The sequence below is a fragment of the Pogona vitticeps genome, chromosome 3 (assembly GCF_051106095.1).
Source record: "Pogona vitticeps strain Pit_001003342236 chromosome 3, PviZW2.1, whole genome shotgun sequence".
In the NCBI taxonomy this organism is placed as follows: Eukaryota; Metazoa; Chordata; class Lepidosauria; order Squamata; family Agamidae; genus Pogona; species Pogona vitticeps.
This window is the reverse complement of record NC_135785.1, coordinates 139,168,271-139,185,659: the sequence shown is the minus strand read 5'-3', so window position 1 is coordinate 139,185,659 and position 17,389 is coordinate 139,168,271.

Below are 17,389 nucleotides of genomic sequence, written 5' to 3'. Positions count from 1 at the left end.
TTGCAGCATCAAAGCTTGAGATGTGTGACTGGCATGGGTCGCAAATATCAGGGCTTTGTGAGTTGAATTTAGCATGGAAGCATATAGGCCAGGACATACAATCATATCTCGAAATCTCCTGAGACCAGCCTGGCCATCATGTTCTGCACCTATTGCTGCTTCTGTGCCACCTTCAAGGGTAACCACGTATAGATAACACTTCAGTAGTCAATCTTTGAGATTATCAGCATGTGAACATGCTATTTCACTTGCTAAACATTTTTTTTATAAAAACTGGAAAAAAATCTGAGATCTCCTTTCAGAAATGAACCTCGCTGCTGACATTGAGCTAGCCAATCTAGCTTACCTCATAGAATTATTGTGAAAAGTAGCTGGAGAGCCATGTGTAACAACTAAGACTCATTGGAGGAAAAGTGGAAGGTTAATTTTACTAATAAAAATATACTGTATGAAGCATAAAAAGGGACTTCTACAACAGAGCCACTGTGTATATATCAATTATCCTTGGTGTTAGGCATATGAACTGTGACTTTTTAATGACATATATACAGTTCAAAATTAGTATATACCAAAGCTATAATGTGAAGTATTATTTTTCAGGTTGCAGTCTGCAAGCCCATTATGCCTTTTCTAGGACACTCCATTCCAACTCATTTCTCCACCCCAGATGTCTTATTGACTAAGAGCTCATCAGAAAGACATATGGGGATATTGCTCTAAATCTCTTCCTCTTTTTTAGCTTTGAGATTCCCTGAAGCATGCCAGGATCTTTTTCTTGTGTGAGGAATGGTGATATTTTGGTATTATAAAGACCTACATTCAGAGAATAAATTTGCTATTATTAAAAAATGTTGATGGTGTGTTTTTCGGGAAATTCCAAAACCAGGATAATGGGAATACAATGATGTCTCAGAAACATGCCACACAGATGAATAGGTAGCCTTTCTTGCCACCCTTCTGAAGTTGTACACAGTTGAGGGGAAATGAAGGCATTTGATGTAATGCATATGGCAATCTTTTCCTCCTGCACACATATAAACACACAAAAGGAAGGAAAGCCTTTGCAATGCACGTATCAGAAGAAATGTCATGGTGGAACACACACTATTAATATGAAACATGTAAATAAATAAAGCAACAAAGCAGCAAAAAGTTTATTGTCATTGAAATGATTAAGGATGTTTAATCTTTTCTAGTTCGTCACAGCAGCTGCCTGGGAAAAATATCCTGAAATAAAAGAATTCTTCTCCCTTTGCAGTTATATTTTTCCTGCTTTTGTGAAAAAGTTTCCCATGAACATTTTCTTCCTTCATATCTTACCATGGGGTTTCCACCTTTTGAAAATGGGAATTGAGATTCTTAAGAATGTCCCTTGGCCCCATCATTTGATCAGCCGAGACATTTCATCCTACATAGAGGTGCATTTTTTTAAAAAAAAAAAAATACCTTGAGGGATAGCTAGAGCATTTTCTGACCCCTGGAAATACTGCTATATTACCAAATATCCCATTATTTTCCCATATAGGAAAATTGGTAGATGCAGAAGAAAAGTTTTTCTGTAATAGGAACTAGGAAAAATATGTTCATATGAACTGGAGCATTTGGTATCTGGCAGTCTCCCTTCTTTTCACAGATGTGTAACCAAACTAATATCTATGTCTTAGAAATATTGTGATTTCCTATTCAAAATATTAAATCTTGTTTTGAACCTAATTAAATAGAAACTAGCAGGAAACTGAAGGAAAACAGGTGTTATTCTTTCTTCACAAGAAAGCACAGTGTTAATGGTCCCATGACTAGAGATAGTCTTAACTTGTGCCAATTCCCTTACATGATTTATGCCAATTGTGTTATGCCAGCAGATTATGGCCAGTGTCTGCTGAGACAAATACAGTGGTGCCTCGCGAGACGATTTTAATTCATTTTGCGAAAATCGTCGTCTTGTGAAAAAATCGTCTTGCGAGGTTCCTTCTGCATCGGTATCAAAAAAAGTCTTGTGAAGCATAGGTCTCAAAAAAAAGTCTTGCGAAGCACGGTCATAGAAAAAAAGTCTTGTGAGGCATCATAGTGATCAGAAAAACCAATCGTCTTGCGGGTTTTTCATCCCCCAAGGCAATAATCTAGCAAGGCACCACTGTAGCCCACAATAAGGTACTTGTAGCATGGTTTGTGCCCGGAACCCTATAAACAATCAGATCATTTTATACTGTTCTTTACGAATGAATCACTGTCTGATGGTTTTCTTGTCTACCCCCTAGGACAGTGATTGCATAACCCATGTGTTCTTTTGGATAATTCCACTTAAATATTCAGAACAGGAACTGAAAGAAATACAGAAAAATAAATGAAGTCTGTAATGGAAGGAAGAGAACCAGATTAAATAAAAAGAAGTGGCATTTACCACCACCAGCAGCCAAAAAAAGGAGGTTCAGGACTACCAAATATTAGTTATTTTATACAGCAAACCAATTAATAGTTATTCCAGATATTATAACCCAAAATAAGGAAATAATACGGAGTGGCATAGAGTTGCAAGAGTTATATGAAATGAGAGAGTTACAAGAATGTACCTGCTAGTTACAAGAATATATCTACTGGTATAATAATAATAATAATAATAATAATAATAATAATAATAATAATAATAATAATAATAATAATAATAATAATAATAATAATAATAATAATAATAATGATGATGATGATGATGATGATGATGATGATGATGAAAAAGATTCAGAACCTCTTTATAAATAATGTATTAGAGACCTGGGATAAATGGACAAGTACTTTGTCCTGGAATATTCCTTTTAATCCCAATAGTGCAGTTGGGAAGTTTCCCAAGATATGGGATAAAGGAACTGAATAACATGCTAAAAACAAAACAGATATATAAATGGGAAGATTGAAAGAAAAAAAATAAGGAACAATTAAGTATTATGTTTGCAGGAGAAAACTTACTGTAAGTTGGTTAAATTTAATGCCATTGGAACTTTGGATAAAATATAGTGAGAAATTTAAATTTAAAGATAGGAAATTGACAAAATTTGAAAATATTATAAAGCATATGAGAAGGAGGAATAGAAGGAGAAAGGAAGAATAAGCATATTATACAGATGTTTAACAGGAGAAAAGAATCAGTCAGAAGGGTTAAAACAATAAGGGAGACAGATGTTGGGTGAATAGATAAAGGAGATTGGGAGAAAAAAATGGAATAAAAGGATTTTTAAAAACATGTCAATCAGAATAAAAGAAAATTGATATAAAATAATATGGAAATGGTATTTAACACCAATAAAATTAAATACTATAGGTGCTAATTATTCTAAGAAATGGTAGAAATGTGATAAAGACTTTTGGACATCCTGGCATTTATGGTGGAATTGTGAAGTGGTACAAAACATACCACTTCAGTGGAAGATAGGAGGGCCTGGCATGCTCTGGTCCATGGGGTCACGAAGAGTCGGACACAACTAAATGACTAAATGACGACGACAAAACATATGGTGTAAAGTTTTGAAAAGTTTGGAGAAATATTGGAAGCTGATATTGAAATGACACCAAAAATAGCACTACTGTATTATTTTGTATATAAAATGATGATATAAATGATGTTAAAAAAGGGATTATAGTGAATATGTTAACAGCGTCATTGCAAAAAACTGGAAGCAGAGTTGGGTTTTCCAATTGCATGAATGGTATAATGAAATTTGGAATATTGCAATTAATGATAAATTTACTTTAGAAATTAAGTTCAAAAAAGGAGAGTTCAGGACAAACAGATTTAACAGATAAGGGATAAATTTATAAATGCTATATTGAGTAAAGGAAAAAGGGGAAAGCTGAACCAAGATTCTATGCATATTTGGAAGGGATATTGGGACAGTTTAATGATGACTGAAGCTTAAAAAAAATAAGTAAAATATAAACGGTTTTTAAAAAAGGAAATCTATAATGGTCCCCAGGGTGAAGGGAGCACTAAGCTTTTTTGGTGTGTGTGTGTGTGTGTTTTGTATGTAATTTGTGTGGATAGAATGCTAATTTTGTATTATATTTTATTAATGTGCTTAGTTTAAAATAATATTTTTTTAAAAAAAACAACAACAACAACACCAGCTGTGTTGACAAGAGTTTCTGGAATTCTCAGTCCAAGAACAAGGTTGCGAACTAGTGCTCTAGGGCAGAAGTAACAGGCGGGGAAAGAGGGATGTGTGCCTTCTTCTGCTAACTGATGCCAGTGTAAATTGGATCACAGGTAAGCAGACTTTCTGCCAGTTTAAAGATAGTAAAAAGAAATTCCCCCTCACATTTAATCTCATGTGGAAATATGGTCCAATCTGTGTTGTTCCTATATTAAATCCAGAGCTTTGCAATCAAACTGTGCCTCTCTATTTATTTTGCAGATTTTATGATGAGGTATGTTTTCTTTAATGAGCAACTCAATGGTTTTTAGCAATGCTTCTTTGTTTACATCCTTCTTGAGCTCTCCATATTCCCAAATATTTTGACTGCCCTACATTGAACTCTCTACATCTCTGCCACAGTTCCTTCTATTCCTGCCTCTTGCAATGTTGGTATCTTCTTGTGATCTTTCCTAAACAAGACTGGGAGAGAATGTACTCATTGCCTTCTCATTTGTAGCTCTTCTGCCCCTTAGATAGCCCTGGCCATGGGATCCATCCCTTCTATGTGTATTTTTAGAGACCACTTCTCAACCTTGCTTGTACATAGGAAATGGTCTATAGTACTTGAGGAGAGAGGGCCTGGGAGAACTTTGTCTCCATATCTTCATAAGCTTTCAGCCATTAGAATTGTGTCTTTCTCAGCCTTTAGAAAGTGATCATTCTGAAACAGCTTTTTTGGGGGATAGAGGTTCCTCTGATGTATACAGTTTTCATATCATTGAACTTCCACAGAAACAAGTATGGTCAGAGTTAATTTCTCTGATGTCTCCTTTCTCCAGTGGGAAGTGATTTCTCCCCATTCCCATTCACTCCATCTGGACCACAGAAAAGCGATTTATTACTTTTCATGAGTAGAAACCTGTAGCTGAAGGAAGATTCATGGAATTATTCTGCAACAAATCTGTTTGAGGACCTCTTGATTGCCAAGCTGCAAAGCATTAGATTGCATATTTTCATTTTCTTAAAGAGGAAATTTCACTTTCTTCATTCATGTATATGACAGGGTTTCAGATCAAAGTTATTTCCCACCTTTCCCCCATTTTGGCAGTGTTGTTTCCATCCCAGTACTCACGGCAGCTTTGCTGTATCGTATTTCAGCCACAAAACTGTATGAGACATTTTCATCCTGATACTTTGCATTGTGTGAGACAAAAATACAGCCTAAGGTGATTATGTTTTCCCACTAATCTCTCCATGTTTCTTACTCTGCTAGCTAAAAGGCAATAGTTGTAATTCCACAACATTCTGAACTAAGATCTGTAAACTACATCTCTCCAACCACAGCCCTAGAGCATCTGCATCCCAAGTGCATCCACCTTATTCACCAGTATAAATCATGCTTAACTATAGAATAGGGGCCTCCAAACTTTGCAGTACGAGGGCTATATTATTTATTTTACACATTTTTGAGGGCCGAAGGAAGGGGGATCCAAGCGATTCCCCCACCCCCACTGTCTTTGCAAAGACAGCAGAGGTGGGGAATCACTTTTGTCAGTCTTCACTCCTCTTCGTATCTCCACCCGGGCATAGGAAGAGGAGCAAAGCCTGACTGAAGCAATCCCCCACCCCCACTTTCTTTGAAATAACAATGGGGGTGAGGGATTGCTTGAGTCTCCCTTCCCTCCTCTTCCTATGCCCAAGCTGGATAAAAAGGCAAAGCAGGCTGGATGTGGCCTGTGGGCCATAATTTGGAGACTCCTACTATAGAACGTAGTGACCCTTGTGGTCTACTCACTTTGCACTAGTTTGACGCATTTTCCCCCTGCCCACCAAACCTTGTGTTTTTTATTTCATTACATTTTGGGCAGTTGTGGCAGGAATGGAAACTGATAAACACTTGGTACTGCATTTCAAGAGCAATGAGGAAAAACTGAATGGGGGTAAGCAAGGAGCAAGAAAGAGCAGGTTGGAAGATGGATCCAATGCGGAAAGGCAGAAGGAGCTGTATATATTTGGTGTGAAAGAAAGAAAGAAGACTAGGAAAGAGATTAGCATCACTCCTCACATATCTGAGAACTCTCAGACAAAGGGGAACAAAGACTCATTCTCTCATGTTCTGAAGGTCTGAGCTATATCTGAAGGTATTAAGTTCAACTAGGATAATTACTGGTTGGACTTGAGGACAAACTAATAATGATCAAAGACACTATTGGCTGCCTCATTAGGTTGAATGAATCAGTGTTACACCTAGCTCAGCTAGCCCCCTCTTGCCAGCCTCCTTTCCCAGAGGTGAGAAGTCTGTGCTCACCTCCTGATGAATTCCTAATCACCTGAAGCTCTGTGAGATCTGTGTGTGCAAAATGGAAGTGGGAAGTAGAAGCACGTGATGGCAGGCTGCTCCATTTGCTTCTGCCCATTGTTGACGTGTACTTTCCACTCCACCAACTGCAATGGACAGCAGTCACTACGGTCTAAGCTGTTTTGACAATGAGACCAATTATGTGGAGTGAGGACAGTTTCTGGCTTTTGCTAGACAACAGGTAGAGACAGGGCAGCCATCCATTGGTAATGCTGCATCTGTGTCTTTTCTGCCTTTTGCAAAAGGTTGGACAAAAAGGGCCTTACAATTCTGTAACAATGTCCTCCTTTGCCTCCATTATTCAGCTGGAATGTCCAATCAACCAGACTCAGGCATATTAGAAAAGATAGGAGGATATAAGGGTAACTTCCTGCTGCTACAATGAGGTGATAACTGCCACTTGGGGGCTAAATCATGGAATTAAAATGAAATGAAACAGTAGGGGGGGGAATCCAGTTTTAAGGGAGGCAGTTAAAATAAGCTTTCTGCTTCACTTATCTTTTGTGGTGTTCTGTATTTTGTCCTTCATTTGCATGCTGTCTTTTTAGATTGTCAGCTCTTTGGGGCAGGGGTTTGGGGTCACATTAGTATCTGACACATTGTCTCACTGCCTGTCTGGGAAGTGAGTAGCACAGCAATTGCATAATGCAAATCTAATCATCTGAATCCGAGGCCAGATTCAGTCTGTCTCTGAAGTTTGACTGACATACTTGAGATCAAATCCTCCAAGAAATTATCAATTCTAATGCAGAAAAAAATACACCAGAATAAACCAGATGGTATATTTTATCTGTAATTATCACAAGAATGCAGTAACTTTATTTCAATGTAACTCTACCAGAGTGAACATTCTTGCTAATGTGGGTGCACTGTGTTAAGCGGTTGTTCAGTCAGCTGCAGAAACATTGCAAGTATGTGATCCACATTGTGCAACCACTTTCAAAGTACACTTCTCTCTTCAACAATGCTGTGGTTAGGGGTGTTCAAATTCTGTGTAGTTCTAAATATGTGTATAACTCTTATGCCCCCCAAAACATAACTAGAAAGCATAAACAATTAAATCAGAGAGAGGTAGAGAAAGAGAGAGCTATAACAGTTCTATCCATTGGAGTTCTCTTCCATAGCATTGACAGTTCTTTCCATACAATATCGGGTATAAAGAGTCTTAAACGCCTATATGATCCCCTGATCTAGAGGCTGAATTAGAGATCTTATGTTTGTGGGTAAGTAGACCACTTCAGTGCCTTCAGTAATGGACTCATGCCTCTGATTCTTGAATATATATTTATGGAATAGTTTATTCATATATTGAAATATTTATTTATTTATTCTAAAAAATCCATGTATAACTAAAACCGCAATGCTCAGACCTGTGCAATTCAAGGGAGAAGTGTAAAAACTGCATCAAATATGTAGAACTCTTGTGCTATATTTGTACATGCATAATTGCTTGCACAATTGACCTTTTGCTAGAGCAGTAATGTTACTTAATAAAGACCTTCATTTCATACCACTTGTTCTGAATGTTCAAAGACACATACATTATTTGTACTATTACCTCAATGAGGGAATTGTCAGCACTCTACCAGTTGGCATAAAACCTGTGATTTGAACTCTGAGGGGAGCAGATTCCACAATCTAGAGCTCATATCAGAGAAAACCCTCTTCAACATGCCTGTCAAATTGGTCTCTACAGCTATTGATATTCTCAAGGGGATTTCTCTAGAAGATCTTAACTTTTATTACAAGACAGGTGATTCCTTAGGTAGCCAATTCCTTAGATACATGGTTAGTGCTTCTAAATAGGTTCATGCAGCTCACCAGATTGTCTCAGAAAGAAACAGAAATCACTTAAAAATGTTTATGAAGGATGAATGAATGGGTGATTGCTGAAATATGTGTACATTGTTTTACATGCTTTCACTTTTCTATATTTATTTACTTATTTACAAGATTTTTTTTTAGCTGCGCCATTACCAGTGGTCTCTGATTGGCATACAATAATATTAAAACTTTAAAAACACTAAAACCATTAAAAATAGGCAATATTATAAATAATATCCTATATTTAAAAAATCATTAAAACATTAATCTTAATAAATCCTGCTGCTCATATGGCCAGTTAAAGAATACTATTTCATTAAAATGCTGACTAAACAGAAAGGTCTATGCCTGGCTCTGAAAAGCCAAAAGTGTTGGAGCCAAGCAGATCTCTATAGGGAGAACGTTCCAAAGTTGGGGGGCAATAGCCAAGAAGGCCCTATTTCAACATGTCATCTCCTCACCTCTTTCAGGGATGGCACCTTCAGAAGGGCCTCATGGCCTGATCTTAGAGGATGGGCAGGCTCATATGGAAGACAGTGGTCCTTTAGGCAGGCCCTAAGCCATTTACGGCTTTATGTGTCAAAGTAAGCACTTTGAATTGGGCCCGAGCAGCAACCAGCAGCCAGTGTAAATTTTCAGAACTGGTGTGATATGACCACTTACCAGCCATGCAGCCCTGTTCTGTGCTAGCTGCAGTCACCGGACCATCTTCAAAGGCTGCCCCATGTATAGTGCATTGCAGTAGTTCAGTCTGGTTGTTACCAGTGCATGTATGACTGTTGCCAGGCTCCGCTTAGCCAGGTAAGGGCAAAGTTGATATATTCTACACAGCTGTAAGAAGGCACCCCTGGGCTTCCAAGATCAGACCCGAGTCACAGAGCACTCCCAAGGGTGTGCTTTAGGGGGAGTGTAACCCCATCTAAGGCAGGGAAATAGCCCTTTAAACTATCTGGCAGAGCACCTACCAGCAGCACTTCCGATTTGTCTGGATTGAGCCTCAGTTTATTGACCCTCTCCAATCCATTATTGAATCCAGGCATGAGTTCAGAACTGCCACACCTCAACTGGTAGAGAATGAGAAGTAGAGGTGGGTGTCATCAGCATATTGCTGACTCAGCCCAAACCTCCTAACGACCTCCCTCAGCGGTTTCATGCAGATATTGAATAGCATGGGGGACAGTATAGAGCCCTGAGGAACCCCATGACACAACCACCATGGATCAGCCAGGTAGGAGTGGAACCATCATAAAACGGTGCCTCCCTGTCACACACCCCCAGCTCCTATGTTCTCCCTAACAAACAGATTTGTCTTCGGGCATGACAGTTTCTCTTGTCTCCACTTCTGCTGCCACCAGAGTAAATCCTTCCTCAATTACTGATTAGGACCACAGAATCAGTTGTGTCAAATATAACATTTTTTAATAACAAATTAACATATTTGAGACTCAGGGAAATCATAGATGGTATTGTATTTGATATTCATTTAAACTTCATTTAACTTGGAAATATGCTGGTTACTTTGTATTTAGTTTCAATCCCTTTAAAACAATGTATTTATTTCTTATAGTTTTCATTGCATTCAGTTCTCTTATACATTTCTTTCCAAGAGTTTCTTTCCAAAACAATTCTTCCAACTACCTAACTCTTTCCCTAACTCCCAACTAACTGTCCTATATCATCACTAACTGAAACCCCTAACTCCTGATTAACTGAAACTCTGATTATAACTCTCCTCCATTCTCTTCTTTTTTAATAAACATTTTATTAGTTTTTCAATCTATCTACATTGTTTTGTGCTTGTCCGAAAGTGGGGCTTTGCCAGGGTGGGGGTGGGTGGGTGGGTGGCAGGGACAGGCCCACCACCACCCCGCCCCCCCACCCCTCGCACCACTTTCGGGAGCCCCCTGGGGCTATTTAAGCAGTAAAAATGCACCTCTGAAAGCGGTGCTTTGCCATGGGGGTAGCGCGAGGGGGGTGCGGGGGGTGGTGGCGGGGGGTGGGTGGGCCTGTCCCTGACACCCACCCACCCACCCCGGCAAAGCCCCACTTTCAGAGGCTTCGGCAGTGCTTTTACACTGCCTATTTAGCTGCTAGGCAAGCTTCTAAGAGCAGCCGCAGCTTCCCGCCCATCAGCTGTAAGGCGGGGAGGGGGAGGGGCTGGAGCCGGGAAGAGGGCTCCAGTTCTTTTCTGGGATGAGGGATTCCCCCCCTCATCGCAAGCTCTGGAAAAACGGAGCATTTGCGATGATGGGGGGGCATCATCATAATGCGATTTTTCCCTATAGGAAAAATCGCAATACGATGCAAAAAGCGATGGGAAAATCTTCATCGCTATGTGGATTCTTCGCTAAATGGGGCACCCGTTAAGCAAGGCACCACTGTATTTCTCCCACTCTGCCTGCCTTGCATTGGCTACCCATTCATTTCCGCATTGATTTCAAAGTGTTAATGATGGCATATAAAGCCCTAAATGGTTTCAGACCTCGATATCTAGCGGAACACCTTCTCCCACCTAGATCTACTCGAGTCACTCGTTCTAGCCAGGAAAGATGGTTGAGGGGCCTAATGCCGAGGGAGGTCCAGAAAGAAAGAACAAGAAACCGGGCCTTCTTCGCAGTGGCCCCTTGACTTGACTTGACTCTGGAACAGTCTCCCATCAGAGATTTGCCTGGCTCTCTCACTGGTTGTTTTTAAGAGCCAACTTAAGACTTGTCTCTTTAGGCAGGCCTTCCCTCCTGTCACTACTTGATCTTTACTTTTCTGTCTTTATTTTTCCATTTTTATTTTTCTATATTGATTTTTACCTTTTCATCTTGAACGATATCATTATTGTTGTTTAAACTGCTGTTTTAATTGCTTTTATGCTATTTTTATTATAAGCCGCCCAGAGTAGATGTGGTCTAAATGGGCAGGGTATAAATTTAATAAATAAATAAAAATGTATTTATTATTTAATAATTTTCCTAATATTTTAACTCCAAAGTGCAGGCACTTCCAGCACACCCACTCACAGAGTGGACTGGCCCACTTGCTTCAGTAAAAATACATTTCTGCTTATTTTTTTATTGCCTATAAATTATTGCTTATAAATTAATTATAAGTCAATTCAAATATTACCAAATATACATTAATTAGTATTCCTAATTAAAATAAAACCAGTTGCTTTCACTGAGCTTAATGGGTGCTCAGGCCCCCGCCTGGTCAGGCCCAAGCGGCTGCACTTCACTGCTCAAACCTGCTTTCAGTTCCTGCTTTCAAAAGATGACTGTAAATTAAATATAATTAGATTAAAAATTAAATTTGAATTCCTCGTTTAAACGGCTCCGAAATCCAGGAACTGAATCTCAGAAAGCAAACTCTCTCTCTCTCTCTCTCTCTCTCTCTCTCTCTCTCTGTGTGTGTGTGTGTGTGTGTGTTTGTGGTGTGGTGTGTTTGTGTGTGTGTGTGTGTGTGTGCAATGCAACCCCCCTTCCAAGCAGCAAAATCACCCACACAGCCAAATCGGAGCTACGCAGTTTAAAAAGATATTGGAAATAGCTGAGCTCCGTCCTCATCTGTTGCCAGCAAGGAAAAGGCTGAAGGAGGGGAGACTAAATAGCTAATTCACTCCCCCCTCTCTTCTGGGTCACTCTTACAAAACTTCCAGCATCTTGCGATATCCCAGGAAGGAGGCAATGGCAGTCTGCACTGATGAAGTCGGTCCAGCAGACCAAACAGATGGCCTACACCTTCATCTCTTTCTCTAGAAAGCAAACTGCTTAGGAGGGACAGGAGCTCAGTCTGCCTGTGATATTAGTTTCTCAAACTCTGCTGTCTTTGGCAAAAGTGTGAGATGGGGTGAGGTGGAGACCCTGTGGAGAAGCCAGCAGGCAGAACATACAGTCATGAATGCTCCTTCTCAGGTCTTTCTTCAGTGTGATGAGCTAGCATAAACCGACTTTGAGTTCCAACTTAACTTGGGATCAGTTTAAGTTATAATTTATTTCTAGCAATTAATGAATAATTTCAGTTTAAATAATATGCAAATTGAGTTTCCATTTTATTACAACCTCCCCCCAATTGCCTCAGTTGGTTAATTCCATTTATTTGTGTTACTACTGATCTCTGCTCTAGCCTCTGCAGAACCAGATCCATCAAGTAACATGAGCACAGAAAGAAATAACATTTTCTCTGTAATTAGCCAGTCCATGAATCCACTCATAGTTTGACAGGATTTTACTGACATGAACATTTTATAGGGTGAAAGTTGCAATTGTGGGAATATTTGGTCTCCAACTGTTCAGCAAACAGCTGAAATCTGCTTGCAGAGCTGCCTTTAAACAGTGCGTAGAAAGCAGCTAAGCCATAGCAATGGACACTAGCCAGGGAATTCTAGGAGCCACAGTTTGAAAAAGGAATAATTTAAAGCTCTACTGTTATGCACAATAACCGTACTTCATTCTTTTGCAGGAGGTTGACTCAATGACCCTAGGGATACCTTCTAGGCCTACAATTCTACGAGTCTATGGCTGATTGATTCTATGGCTTCCAGAAAGGATGGAAGTTTGATTTTATCTTCCATAACATTTTGGGAGTTGTTGTAGGTACTGCCCTAAGGAATGGAAGAGTGGGGAAAAACAAGAAGAGGAGAGAGGGAGAGGAAGTGGTATAAATCATTAGAAGCTTTTGTTTTGTTATTAATGCTGCTGCTGTTCTTGTTGAACTTATGGATGCTGTGAATTTTAAAGTTTAGGTGAAGGTTTCATGCAGTGATAAGTAAAATATACTTTCCTCTTTGAAGAACTCATTCTACATGAGTTTGTCATAGTATGGCTCTTTAAACCACTGACTCCGATATATATTTGTGCTAATGTAAATGAGTCCTACTCATCAGTAAATATGCATAGGAAATTGATATATCTGTGCTTTTTGGGAAGCAGAGATTAGCAAGGTTAGTTTCTTAAAATGCATCTCTCAGGATCCCCTAGTCAATTTGGTCAATCACTATTCAGGCTGAAGATTTCTAAATGGTGCAAATTTTCAAGTTCTGCTACGAGTTGCATCCCCTACTGTATTAAAGGCCATAGCAGTGAAATGAAACAGCAAGTGGTAAGGTAGAGATTTAATACTGAGATGTCACTTTAGATTTATACTTTTGTGTGTGTGTGTGTGTGTGCGCATGAGAAGTCAACTATATTAAAGTTGTTTTTCCTGAAAAGCAGGATGACTGTCACATACCCCGTGGTGCTCTCATGAATCTGTAGGTTGTTTTCATTTGTTTGCTTGTTTTTGTTTTTTGTTCCATCAATAAGTGGTTAACAACCGGTTAAAAAAATCTTAGGAGAATCATGAAGATAATGTCTTCAGCCAAATATATTTCTTTGTACCAGTTACATACATGGCAACTTTGTGTGGTATATCGCTGCCATTCTACTTTGAAAACAATCTGTTAAGTAGCTTTAAATGAGAAACATCAAATGATACAATGCAGCTTTTGAATGAAGTGGGAATTTCAATTGTGGTCTACCTGCTTCCATCTACCCTCTAGCCATTACACTTATACTGCCTTTTTCAGAATGGTGGATGCTACATAAATGATGCTGAGACAGTCATATATTGGCAAGAAAGAAATACAATAATTAATATGCTTATGTTGCATAAAATGAAAATATGCAAATTTGCATCATAATTCAGCACCATAGATTTGGTAAAAGGTCAAATCATATGAACTTTGTGCTTGTACAACATTATCCCTTGAGGCATGAAAATCTTTCAGTCCTACATGTTTGAGACAAAGCCATATTCTCTCTGAACTGATCAGTTACAAAATTAAAGAAAGCTTTTTGTCCAAACGCAGATTGAGTAGTGTTGCTATATTCCAGTGGCCCAAATCTGAGCAACCACATACTCATTTGCATATTGTGGATCCACTATGGGCTTTTCCTTATCCCATCATACATCACATTCAACTGTCCTGATGGTGATTTGTTATTAGAAACCTTCAGCCTGAATTAGTTAAATGAATATATGTTTTACTTACATCTGTGTTTCTAATAAATATATTTATATATTTATGTTATTTTTTTCTGATTATGGCACATTATGTTTTGGTATGAATCTTTTGTTGAAGCTTTACTGTGCACTCTGAACATTCTAGAATGCCAATTAAAAAGTAGTCAAGAGATGCAAAACCCTCTCTCCCTTTCTCATAAATTATATTCTGGGATCACTGACAACAAAAAAGTCTGCTGACTTACATGTCTGTTCTCAAGCACTCTTTGCTGCAATGTGTTGCTCTCCTATCATAAAGGAATGAAGAGGCCTTGATTGGAAACACATGCACGCATGCACATACCCCTTTCCCCAAGCTCCTGTTACTTAACATTCTGTTGCTGTATCTCAGCTCCTATAGAAAATGTTCAGAACTAAGGCAAAAAGATAAAACTGTTTTCAAGGCAAATCACTTTGTTTTATCATTTGTTAAATAATATGGACAATCCGGCTGCATCACTAGGGAATATGAGATCCTCCTTATTCCAATAAGCTTTATATTCTGACAGCTTTAAAAAGAAATCTGCTATTTGTTTCTTAAAGTCAGTTGAAGACCATTCTAAGCGGGGTGGTGGGTGGGTGGGTTTGAAACTAGTTGACTGTTGAAATTTATTTATTTATTTATTTATTTATTTATTTATTTATTTATTTATTTATTTATTTATTTATTTATTTATTTATTTATTTGTGTTGATCTCACACTCTTCCCATTTGTGTTCAAAATATAAATGAAGATCTCACAAAATATAAGAAGTTCCTTGAGGGGACTGTGCCTTCTTCTCTGCAATAAGCTACTGCATACTGTTTTGGCAATCTCCAAATGATTAATAATAATTTTAAAGAATTCCATCCTTTTAAAGGGCAGACAGAGTCCCTCTTGAACCTTGTTTTTCATTTCCTACTTAGCAATTAACCATGAGGCTTACATAAGCCACGTTTTACTCTGCCTTTTGTTTATCTTATCACTTTTAGCTATTAATTTAGAAATTCAAAGTTTTAAGGAACAAAAATCACTTTTGGCTAAAGTATTCTACATAGCAAAAGCAAAGCGTGCTGCTTATATACCGCCCCATAGCACTTCAAGCACTCTCTGGGTGGTTTACAAGTTAATTATGCAGGCTACACATTGCCCCCCCCCCCAGCAAGCTGGGTACTCATTTTACTGACCTCTGAAGAATAGAAGGCTGAGTCAACCTTGAGCCAGCTACCTGGGATTGAACCGCAGGTCATGAGCACAGTTTTGGCTGCAGTACAGTGATTTAACCACTGCACCATGAGGCTTCTTCATAGGAAACATGCATAGGAAAAATACCTTTGTATTTACTGCACTTACACTGCACTTTTATTTAAATGACTGTAAGGATATTTAATTGGATGGAAACCTATTCATTTTCCATATTACTGTATCTTAAATATTTTAAAAAATCAGAAACTGGAGAACATCATCATGTCACTGGGCATTGGGCTAAGCTGCCACAGAATGTTAACACATTTTCTAACTGCTGAAGACAGTTTGTTATAATATTGAATTATAGGTTGATAGAGGAGGCTCTCACCTTCTCATACAGTTCTATTGCCTATTGTTTTTCTATGAGGTAAAGGGAAAGCATTACATAGTTAAAGCAGAGGACAGTTTAGAGAACAGGGTTCTGAATTTCCTTAAGCCCCTATTTCCTTTCTTGCAACATAAATTGAAATTATAGTTTTAAATACAGCTGATGCAAAGGTGAAAATACAGTGGTGCCTCGAAGAGCGAGCGCCTCTATCAACGAAAAAACTGAATAGCGATGAGGTTTTCAGGCCATTTTTTCACTTTGAATAGCGATGTTTCCTATGGGCCATTATCGAATAGTGATCATTGGGAAATGCAAGCTCACTGGCCAGGGAGCGATTGGTTCCCTCCTTGCACCCAACACTGAGTTCCCTTCGCGCTGGGCTGAGCTCCCCCCCCCTGTGCGAAGGGAACTCAGTGTCGGGTGCAAGGAGGGAAGCGACCTCTCCCTGGCCAGTGAGCTTGCTTCTCATTTGGAAAAGCAAGCTCGCTGGCCAGGGAGAGATCGGCTCCCTCCTTGCTCCCAATGCTGAGTTCCCTTCACGCTGGGCTGAGCTCCCCCCCCCCGGCGCGAAGGGAACTCAGCGTCAGGTGCAAGGAGGGAAGCGACCTCTCCCTGGCCAGCGAGCTTGCCTCTCGTTTGGAAAAGCAAGCTCGCTGGCCAGGGAGAGATCTGCTCCCCCCCCCCACGTGAAGGGAACTCACCATCAGTGCAAGGAGGGAACTGATTTTTCCCCCGTTGAGATGCATTGAATAGGTTTCAATGCATTTCAATGGGGGAACCGCATTTTGAATAGCGAGGTTTCCTATGGAGATTTTCTGTTAACGACGGCAATTCATTTCAATTGGAATGGATTAGCCGGCTTTTAATGCATCTCAATGGGACACCTCATTTCAAATAGCGAGGAAATCCAATAGTGATGTTTTTTGCGGAACGCATTAACATCGCTATTAGAGGCACCACTGTATACTGTGCTATTCATCATGAGTGGAATGAAGATGAGTAAAATGGATTTAAGAGATTATATACATTAACAAGAAGGGGAGAGACAAAGGAAATACTAGTGACCATTAGGGACAGAAATTCTTGCTAGAGGGCAACCAAATTCTCTGGTAGTTTCTATCTTGTATTCCTAATCATGAACATGCTGGCTGAGAACTCATTTTCTTTCAGAAATTTTGATAACTGCTCCCAGGAAGTTCTATGTCTGAGTTTGTTAGATTAAAATCAGATTTCTATGGAGAGAGGGAAGGAGGGATGTGGTTGGTCAGAGGATATACTGAGAGAACCCAACATGTACATCCTCAGATTTGTGAGATGAGAACATTTTTTGTTTGGTCCATCACTAGTATTTGGAACAGGAAATATTTTGTTCTGGTCCAAAAGGATGTCTGAAATTTAGAGAAGTGAACCATACATAATGATTCAAAACAACCAACAGAGTTATAACATCAGTAGTGTAATCAATAGTCTATGTGCTAATAAATGCAATCGCTTGC